Genomic DNA, 10,659 nt, shown 5'->3' with positions numbered 1-10,659 from the left:
GAGGTTTTTGGAGACCTAAAGATGCAGTGAAAAGAACTAGGTTAAGAGCATGTCAGACTTAGATTCATAATGCCTCTTTCAAGCGGTGTGGTTTTAAATGACACTTCTCGGAGTCACAGTTTTCCTTTTTGCAAAGCAGGGAAAATGATGCCTACTTTATTGAGAAGCTTAGAGATCACATAGGTAAATTCTCTAGCACTTTAAGAGACATTCTATTTAAGATATTCATAAGATAGGAAAGCAGTACTGCCCAGTGTGGAAGAGGTGTCTGAACCAGCCTCCAATGGCTGTGAAGTCTGTACATCTGATTTTGAGACATTTAAAGAACACTGAGCATGTAATCTGGGAAACCAGCTTCAATAAATATGAATGCATCTGAACACTGTTCTTTGGATGTCCAAGAAAGCCTACTAGGTGTATGTGAAGGAGATGGGGGGGGGGACAGACACAGTTTTTCTAGAACAACATGGGATCTGTCCATTGTGAGACAGTAAAAAAAAAAAGCCAATGTAACAGATTTCTGCTTTACCAGGTAAACTAGGATTACACGTAATTGCCTGTGAAACAAATCAAATCAATGGCTGAAGATTTGTTGCTATGGCAACCTTATTTTTTTCCCTTTTGCTTAGCATATAGCCACTGTTTAGAGACTACAACCACAGCTAGATAGGCAAGTAATTAGATATACCAGGTGCAAAAAACAAAAGCAAAAACAACTAAACGCACAAAAAATCGGTTAAATAGGAAAAATGCCAAAAGAAACATCTTAAAATGGTTCTTTTAAAACTTGCATGTGGCTCAACAAAGATTCCACACATGCTGAGTGTTGCTAAAAAAAAAAAATATCTTCGATAGAGTTGGAAAACTCTGAGAAGGAAAAGAAATGTGGAAAATGTGGATCTTAGGCCCAGGGAAAGCTTTTGTCAGAAACCAGTGACTCCCAGAATCTTACCTAGAATTTTTTGTTTCCCTTTCTCTTATAATTTGGGGTCCTCTTCTCTAGGAACAGCAGCCTTCAGGTATTCCTTAGCAACATTTTAGACACTTTATCCAGCAGCCTTCTGTTTGTAATCCAATCCCCAGTTCTGAGTTGAACTGAGATTTTCCTTTGTTCTTCTGAAAGGGGTGAACAGCCTGCAAAAAGACCCCTGAGACAATTCATCTAGAGGGAATCCCTCCTTGCATTAATTACTCCATCCACCACACAAAGCCCTGATGCTTTCCTCAACATGCTCAGGACAGTTCAAGGCTTCAACCACCTGAGATAATTGCTCAGAGAAAAAAAACTATTGGACCCTTCATTCTTCTTTAGTTAACACTGATTTTATCCACCCCTATGGTATTGTTCATTTATGGAAGAATTCTTTATCTTCCTATTATAGAAGAAATTTCCCCATGGTTCTAACTATTCTCCATACCCCAACAACTCAAAAATCTATATCTCTAGGCCTGACCTCTCCCTGCAACTTTAGTTCCCCAGTTTTTTGCTGGACATCTCAACCTATTTTATTCCTTCCCCTATTTCAGTAGGTGGCACCATGTAGTGATGCCAGTGGACTTGAACTGCTAGGCCTAGCTAATGAATGGGCCATTTCTCAACAGAAAGGATCATGAAGTAGGCAAGAAGCTTCTAAGAAATCTTGAGCATGATTGAGCCAGATCCTAACAGTTAGTGTAAAGAGTTAGGAGTAAAGATTAGAAAGTCTACCTTGGCAGTGTATGGCTGCCAAAAAAAAAAAAAAAAAAAAAAAAAAGGTTAAGCCATCTAGAGGGGAAATTCCAGTAGGCAGGAAGACTCTTAAGGGAAATCTGACCAGCAAGAACTAGAAGAACTTTGGTATAAGAGAATGTGATGGAAGTGCGGACAAGTTGATGCTGGAAAATACACTGGTGAAAATTAATGAGTTTTGAAAGGTTAGGTTTCAGGACGGTAATAAAAGTTGCAAACTCTCAGTGCTGCACTGACAGTTGTGAAATATTGGGCCAGTTACCTGTCCTTTTGACATCTCAGTTTCCTTATTTGTAAAATAAGGGATTTGGACTATTTTTTTCGCAGCTAATTAAATTTTTAAACTTTATTTTGAAATTATAAATGGACAGGAAATTGGAAAGATAATAAAGACAGATACTATATGCCCTTCACCCAGTTTCCCCCATTGACTACATCTTAGGTAACTATAGTACAGTATCAAAACAAAGAAATTTGTATTGGTACAATGTGCATGTGTAGTTCTATGCCTTTTTATCACTTGTAGATTCATATAACCACCACAACTATAAAGATAGAGAATTATTCCATCACCTCAAAGATCTCCCTCATGCTACCAATTTATATTCACAACTGCTCCCCCCACACCACCACCACCTCTAATGCCTGGCAATCACTGATCTCTTCTTCATCTCTATAATTTTGTCATGCAGAGAATGTTATATAAACGGAATCACACAGTATGGGACCTTTTAAAATTGGCTTTTTGTCATTCAGCATAATACCCTTGAGATCCACCCAGGTTGTTGCATGTATCAGTTTGTTCCTTTTTACTGTTGAGCAGTATTTCATTGTCTGAATGTACCACAGTTTAACCATTCATCTATATTTTAGGACATTTTGGTTGCTTTCAGATTTGGGTTATTACAAATAATGCTGTGAACAATTGTGTAGAGATTTTGTGTGCACATATTTTCATTTCTCAGGGATAAAGGCCCAGGAGTGTAATTGTTGGGTCTCATGGTAAATGTATGATGAGCTTTTAAGGAAACTGCTAACTTATTTTCTAGAGTGGCTGTAACATGCTACATTCCCATAGCAATGTATGAGAGATTTATTTTCTCCACATCCTTCCAGCTTTTGACATTGTCACCATTTATTATTTTAGCTGTTCTGTTAAATATATAATGATATCTCATTGTGATCATAGTTTGCATTTCCCTAATGCTAGTAATGTTGAACATCTTCTCATGTGATTATTTGCCATACATATATCCTCTTTGGTGAAATGTTTCTTCATATATTTTGCCTGTTTTCTAATTGGATTGTTTGGGGTTTTTTTTCTGTTGAGTTTAATTTATATATTCTGGATATCATTCCTGTTAGATATGTGGTTTGTGTGGTTTGTAAATATTTTCTCCCAGTGTGTGGCTTGTCATTTCATCCTATTAACAGAATCTTTTGCAGAGCAAAAGTTTTAAGTTTTGATGACATCCAATTTATTGATTGAGTTTTCCCCCTATGGACTGTGCTTTTGGTGTCATGTGTAAGAAACTCCTCTCTAAGCCCTGAGTCCTAAAGATTTTCTCCTATGTTCTCTTCTAAAAGTGTTACAGTTTTACATTTTACATTTAAGTCTATGATCCATTTTCAGGTTTTTTTCTTTTTTGCTTATAAATATCCAATCACTCCAACACTGTTAAAAAGATTATAATTTCTCCTTTAAATTGCTTTTGTACCTTTGTAAAAAATCAGTTGATGATACTTGCGTGGAACTATGTCAGGGGTCTCCATTCAGTTCCATTGTTCTATACACCTATCTCTCTACCAGTACCGTAGTCTTGATTACTATAGCTATACAATAAGTCTTGAAATTAGACAGAGTGATTCCTCTCACTTTATTCTTCTTGTTAAAAAGTGTTTCACTTATTCTAATTCTTTTACCTTTCCATATAATTTTTAGAATAATCTTGTCCATATTTACAAAAAAATCTTGTTAGGATTTTGATAGAAATTGAATTAAAACTCTGTACCAGTTTGGGGAAAATAGACATCATTACCATGTTGAGTCTTCCAGTCCAGGAACACAGCATGTCTTTCCACTTACTTAGATCTTTCTTGGTTTCTTGCACCAGCACTTTGACATGTTTAGCATACGGATCTAGTACATGATTTTTTGGGTGTATACCTAAGTATTTCATTTTCTTTGTAATGATTGTAAATGTTACTGTGTTTTCAACTTCAGTTTCTTCATGTTCATTGATAGTATACAGAAGTGTGTTTGATTTTTGTGTGTTGATCTTGCATAATACAATGTTGCTAAACTCACTTATTAGTTTTATAAAGTTTTTGTAGATTCCTTGGGATTTTCTATGTAGACGATTCTGGCATCTGTGAATAGAGACAGTTTTATTTCTTCCTTTCCAATCTGTATACATATTCTTTTCTTTAGCTTATTACAGTAGCTACAGTTTCTGTTGGAATTTTAAATAAGAGTGGTGAGAATGGGCATCTTTGCCTTGTTCCTGATCTTAGCAGGAAAACATAGTATTTCCCCATAAAGTATGATATTAGATGTAGATTCTTTAGATGTTCTTTATGACGTTGAAGTAGTTCCCCTCTATTACTAACTTGATGAGAGTTTTTAATCATAAATGAGTATTCGATTTTGTCAAATGCTTTTTCTGTACCAATTGATAGTATCATATGATTTTTCATCTTTAATTTGCTGATATAGTACATTACATTGATGGAATTTTGAATATTGAAACAGCCTCACATGCCTGGAATAAATCTCACTTTGGCATGGTGCATAATTCTTTATACATTAATGGATTTGGTTTGCTAATATTTTCGGAGGAATTTTGCATCTATATTCATAAGGGATATTGGTCTATAATTTTCTTTTTCTTTTACTCTTGTATTGTCTTTGGTTTTAATATCAGGGTAATGCTGGCCTTATAAAATCAGTTGGGAAGTGTTTCTTCATCTTCAGTTTCCTGGAAGAGACTGTATAAAATTGCTGTTAATTCTTCTTTGGAAAAATGTTTCGTAAAATTTTCCAGTGAGTCCATATAGCTTTTCTTTTGGGGAAGTTTTAAATTATAAATTCAATTTTTTTAGTGGTTATAGGACTATTCATGTACTGTGTTTCCTCTTGGTTGAGTTCTTGTAGTTTGTGGATTTTGATGAATTTGTCCAATATTTCCCTCTAGTTATTAAAGTTATGAATGTAAAGTTGTTTATAGTGTTCTCTTATTATCTTTTTAATGGCTGCAGAATCTGTAATGTTATCTCCTGTTTCATACCAGATATTGGTGGCTTGGATCTTCTCTCTTTTTATTCAGTATTATTAGAGGTTCATAAATGTTACTGGTTGTTTTAAAAGAACTTATTGTTTCATTGATTTTTCTCTATTGTTTTCCTATATTCGATTTCGTTGATTTCTACCTTTTATTATTTCCTTCCTTCTGCTTGCTTTGAGTTTATTTTTGCTCTTCTTTTTCTAGTTTCTTCAGGTAGCAACTTAGATTATTGATTTGTAATCATTTCTAATCTGTAATATAAGCATTTAGTGCTATAAACTTCTTTCTCAGTACTGCTTTAGCTCTGTCCCACATATTTTGGTATGTTGCATTTTGGTTTTCATTCAGTTGCCTGTATTTTTTTAAATTGTAAGTTTATTATCAAAGATTATCTTTTTTAAATATTTTATTCATTCATTCATTCATTCATTTTAGAGAGAGAGCATGAGGGGGGAGAGGAGCAGAGGGAGAGGGAAAGAATCTCAAGCAGACTCTGCACTGAGCCTGGAGCCCGACGCAGGGCTCGATCTCAGGAACCTGAGATCATGACCTGAGCCAAAACCAAGAGTCTGAGACTTAACTGACTGAGCCACCCAGCACCCTGTTGCCTGTATTTTTTAAATTTCTTTTGAGACTTCCTCTTTGATCTGTGCATTGTTAAGAAGTGTGTTGTTTAATTGCCATTTGTTTAGAGACTTTGCTATTGTCTTTCTGGTTTTAATTTCTCATTTGATTCCATTAAACTGAGAAAACACATAATGTATGGTTTCAATTATTTTAAATTTGTTAAAGTTGGTTTTATGGCTCAGGATATGGTCTATCTTGGTGTATGTTCCACAGGTGCTTGAAAAGAATGTGTATTCTGCTGTTGTGAGGTAGAGTGCTCCTTAAATGTTGATTAGATCTTCCTGGTTGATGGTGTTTTTAGTTCTATGTCCTTACTTATGTTTTTCTGTCTAGTTTTGCCATCAGTTTTTGAGATGCAGTATTGAAGTCTCCAACTATATTGTGGAATTGTCTATTTCCCCTTTGTTTTCTGTTTTTGCTTCACCTATTTTGAAGCACTGTTTAGGATTGCTGTATCATCCTGGGAGCCTAAACATTTTATCATTATGTTTTTGTCCTTTTCTCTTTCTGGTAGCTTTCTTCGCTCTGAAGTCTACTGTATCAAAAATTAATACAGCCACTCTCATCTCTTTTTATTAATGTATATATGACATATCTTTTCCCAACCTTTTACTTTCAGCCTACCTATCATTATATATTTGAGGTAAATTTCCTGTAGACAACATACACTGTGTCATTTTTAACTTACTCTGCTAGTCTTTGTAATTAATATATTTACATCATTTATATTTAATACAATTATTGATATGTTAGGGCCTAAGTCTGACATTTTATTATTTGTTCTCTGTTTGTGTCCTCTGTTCTTCATTTCTGGCTTTATTCCTGCCTTCCTGTAGGTTTTATTTTTAACTTTTTTAGAATTCTGTTTTATTTATCTATAGTGTTTTTGAGGGTATCTTTTTACATAGCTTCTTTAGTGGTTTGATATGTACATAACTTACTGTAGTCTACTGGTGTTAATATTTTACCAGCCTCAGTGAAGTATAGAAACCTTACCTCCTTTATTGTCTCTTCACTGTCCCCTATTTATAATATTGCCTTAAATGACTCCTCTACATACATCGAGAGCCACATACATCGAGAGCCACATGTTATAATGTTTGCTTCAATTGTTAAACATACTTTAGAAAACTCAAGAGGATAAGGAAAATCTGTTGTATTTACTCATTTCTACTATTTTCATTGTACCTTCTTCTTTCCTGATGCTCCAAGATTCCTTCTTTTGTCATTTCTTTACTATTTGTAGAACTTATTTTTTTTTTAAGATTTTATTTATTTATGTGACAGAGAGACAGCCAGCGAGAGAGGGAACACAAGCAGGGGGAGTGGGAGAGGAAGAAGCAGGCTCACAGCGGAGGAGCCTGATGTGGGACTCGATGGCGGCACGCCGGGATCACGCCCTGAGCCGAAGGCAGACGCTTTAATGACTGCGCTACCCAGGCGCCCCTATAGAACTTCTTTTAGACGTTCTTTTAGGGTAGATCTGCTGGCACCAAATTCTCTTAGTTTTCCATTATTTGTTCCTCAAGGATATTTTCGCTGAATATACAATTCTGAGATAACAGTTCATTTCTTTCAGTACTTAAAAAAATGTGTGACTTCTTCCTTCTCCCCTCCATGGTGTCTGATGAGAAATCCATTATCATTCTAATTGTTTTCTCTCTATAATTAAGGTGTCATTTCTCTCTCACTGCTTTCCAGATCTTTTTTGCCATTATTTCTTTGAATACTTTCTCAGCCACACCTTCTTTCATTTCTCCTTCTGGGACTCTGATCACATGAATATTATTTTTTTTTCTGTTGTAGTCCCACAGTTCTCTAAAGTTCTGTTAATTTTTTTCAGTTTATTTCCTTTCTCTTGTTTATTTTATTTTTTTAAGTAGGCTCCACATCCAACATGGGGCTTGAACTCACAACCCTGAGATCAGGAGTTGCATGCTCTACCTACTGAACCAGCCAGGCATCCCCCTTTCTCTTATTTAGGCAAGATCATTTCTATTGGCCTTTTCCCCCCAAGTTCTCTGATTCTTTCCTCTTTCTTCTTCATTCTGTTGTGGAACTTATCCATTGAGTTTTTTTTTTTTTAATCTCAGTTATTCTATTTTTAGTTCCAGAGCTTCCATTTGGTATCCCTTTATATATTCTATTTATTTCCTGAGACTTTCTAATTCTTGAATTATTTCAAGCATCCTCATAAATACTCATTGAAACATTTTTATGATGACTGCTTTAAGTTCCTTGTCAGATAGTGCTAACATCTGTGCCATCTCATTATTGCCTTTTTTTTTTTACTCAAATTGATATTTTCTTGGGTGGTATGATGTCCTTGTGTCATGAATGATTTTTGATTGAAACCTGGGCATTTTTAGTAGTATGTAATGAAACTGTGGGATTTTTAAAAATCTTAGCAGGCTTCCTCTGACAGCATGCCAGTGGAAGAAGGGTATACTACCTCATTACTGTCAAGTTAAGGTTCCCCACTAGGCCACTACTGATACCACAGTGTTGAGGGGCTTCTCATGTGGGGGGGTGGGAGTTCAGGTACCCCACTAGATTTCCTCTGATACCACCAGAAATGCAAGGGACAGGGATATCATGTGTTTGTGCCTGGCTGGAATAAAACTCTGAGCTCCATATTTGGCCTGCTGTGACACCACCATGGTGATGAATGGGGTAGAGGTTATTTGCTACAGCATGATGAAAGTGGAAATCCAGGCTTTCCACTTTGCCTTTGCTGGCTGGGGTGGGGCTGGGACCACAGTTTTTTCCATGGTGTTTGACAGAAGTAGAATGGTTATTGTGTAGAAGTTTTCTATCTTTCTAGGCTGACCCTTTCATGATTCTTTGGCTAGAGAGGGAAAGGTTTTCATTGTCTTTTTATGTCAGTGCCCATTGGCATTTTTGGATTTCTGGCTTCTCCAGCACCAAGTCTAGGATATATGAGGTAAAAAACAAACCTAGAACACTCACTTCGAGTGAGTCACCCCTCCGGTTCTGAGGCTCCTAGCTGGTCTGACTTCTTATCTCCACCTTTCAGAGTCTTCTTAAATTTGTTTTATATATAATATTCAGCATTTTTACCTGTTTTCATAGGCGGAATAGGGAAAAATCAGTCCCAGAAATTTCAGTGGACTTTTAGGTAACTCTGTGAACCTCCTAAAAGAGTCACAGAATACAATGTGAAAATTACTGGATCTGAAGCTCTCCACTGTTTTAATCCTGACCTTTGGATCTTTGATTTCCTTCTGGTATGACAGCCCTTAATTGTATTGACCAATGATTGTGTATAAAGAACTCAGTTGGCTAGAAAAAGGGAATTAAGGAAAGTTTGTTTGTAGCCCCTGTACTCTGTCAATATATTTAGAGTGCTCCTGGAGTTCACTGGTTACAACTATTTACAGAGCTACTGAACTAGAAGTAGCTTTGCCTAGAACTTGACTTTCCCTGAAACCTGGCTGTCCTTGCTTTCCAGGCCCAGCCTGGTTGGCAGGTGAGTCCTAACATTGGAAGGACCTAGCTTGGATGCTTGAAGCTGTTCAGCCTGAAGGAAAGGCTTAGGCTAGGACTTACTGGGATCAGGGAATTTAGAGCCTACCAAACAATGTGGTACCAAGCCATGGGGGCTGCTAGATGACCAAGCAAACCAGACAAAGGGTCCTTTGGGGTCTGTGGGAATTAAACAAGGCCCTGGAATTAACCCTCAGCGGCGATAATTCTACTGAATAATAAGAGGACTGAGGGGATAAAGCACAGGAGAGTTCATTTTGGAGTTTCACCTCCATTTTGGGACACAGGAACCCAGAAGACAATGTTGTGTATTCCCAGGGAAAGGCAGATTAGAGATTCCTAATTGCTCTTCCATACTTCCCTCCTCGTCCCTCTCCCTCCTCATAGGAGAGGCTAGCGTGGGTGGGTGGGTTAGGGGTGCACAAGGACTCTGGCTCAACTTCTGCAGCCTTTATGCCTCCATCTTGGGGCTTTGGTGCCACTCACTGTCCAGACTTTTCCTTGGCGGGGGGGCAGAGTGGGCCTGGGGGCAGTAGGTACTCTCTCCAGGAGCAGGAAGCCGACTTTCTGAGAGGTCAAGGGAACAGAAAGATTCACTTCCTTCCCTACATTCTGTAAGGAAGGGTGGAAAGAGCCTTAGAGAAGGGGTTTGAAAACTGGCATTTAGTTCCCTTCTGGGCCTCATTTTCCCCATCTGTAAAACAGGTATAAGAGCAGCTGCCTCTCAGGGTTTGGGGGGGCGGTGGATCAAATGAGATGAGGGATATGGGAGCATCTGTAAACTGTAAGTTGCCCACCCAAAGGTGAGGGCACCCTGTTACCGTTGTAGAGAGCCTCTGTGTCCAGATACGCTAGAGGGAAGGCCCTTGTGTTCATGGAGCTGAAGGATGACGAGGTGTGTCCCTGTCCAGTGGGGAGGGGGCAGGGTGAATGAGGAGGCAAGTAGCTGAAAGATCTGCCCCTGACAGGAAGAAACTCTGGCCCTTGCAAGGCTTTGAGGCAGATGGAACTGCAGGGCTGAGCCTCCCAGAACATTCCACCCTAGAGGAGGAAGAGTGTATGTTTGTGTGGGGGGGAGGGGAGTGGAGGTGCTTATCCTGGCCCTCTCCTTCACTCCTACTTAGGCAGGTGGCTGAAGGAAGCAAGTGGGTGAAGGAGTGTGGGATGGGGATCAAATTGAGGAGGGGTGTCTTAGGGTCGACCTGGTCCATTCCTGGTTCTCGGTTCAGGTTTGGGGGAGGTTTCTCAAGCCTAGGAAATCCCGCTGGCTAGTTAACCTGTGTGAACCTAGGGCAGCTGGTGGGGGCTCACCTTCACCCTGCATGGTACCTAGTGACTGTGTGGTGAGGGAGTCTGTCTGAGCTGGGAACTCCCACCAGCGTGGTTGGCCACCCGTCTCCAGGAGTTCTGGGACAACTATTACGGGGAATTGGTGGGATTGATGGTTGGGCCAATTCTTTGGAAGAAGCAGCCCCATTGTGCTGACCAGCATGGGGAAGGCGGCTCCACAGT

Source organism: Ursus arctos, chromosome X, assembly GCF_023065955.2.
Source record: "Ursus arctos isolate Adak ecotype North America chromosome X, UrsArc2.0, whole genome shotgun sequence".
Lineage (NCBI taxonomy): Eukaryota > Metazoa > Chordata > Mammalia > Carnivora > Ursidae > Ursus > Ursus arctos.
Note: the sequence above shows the minus strand (reverse complement) of the source record.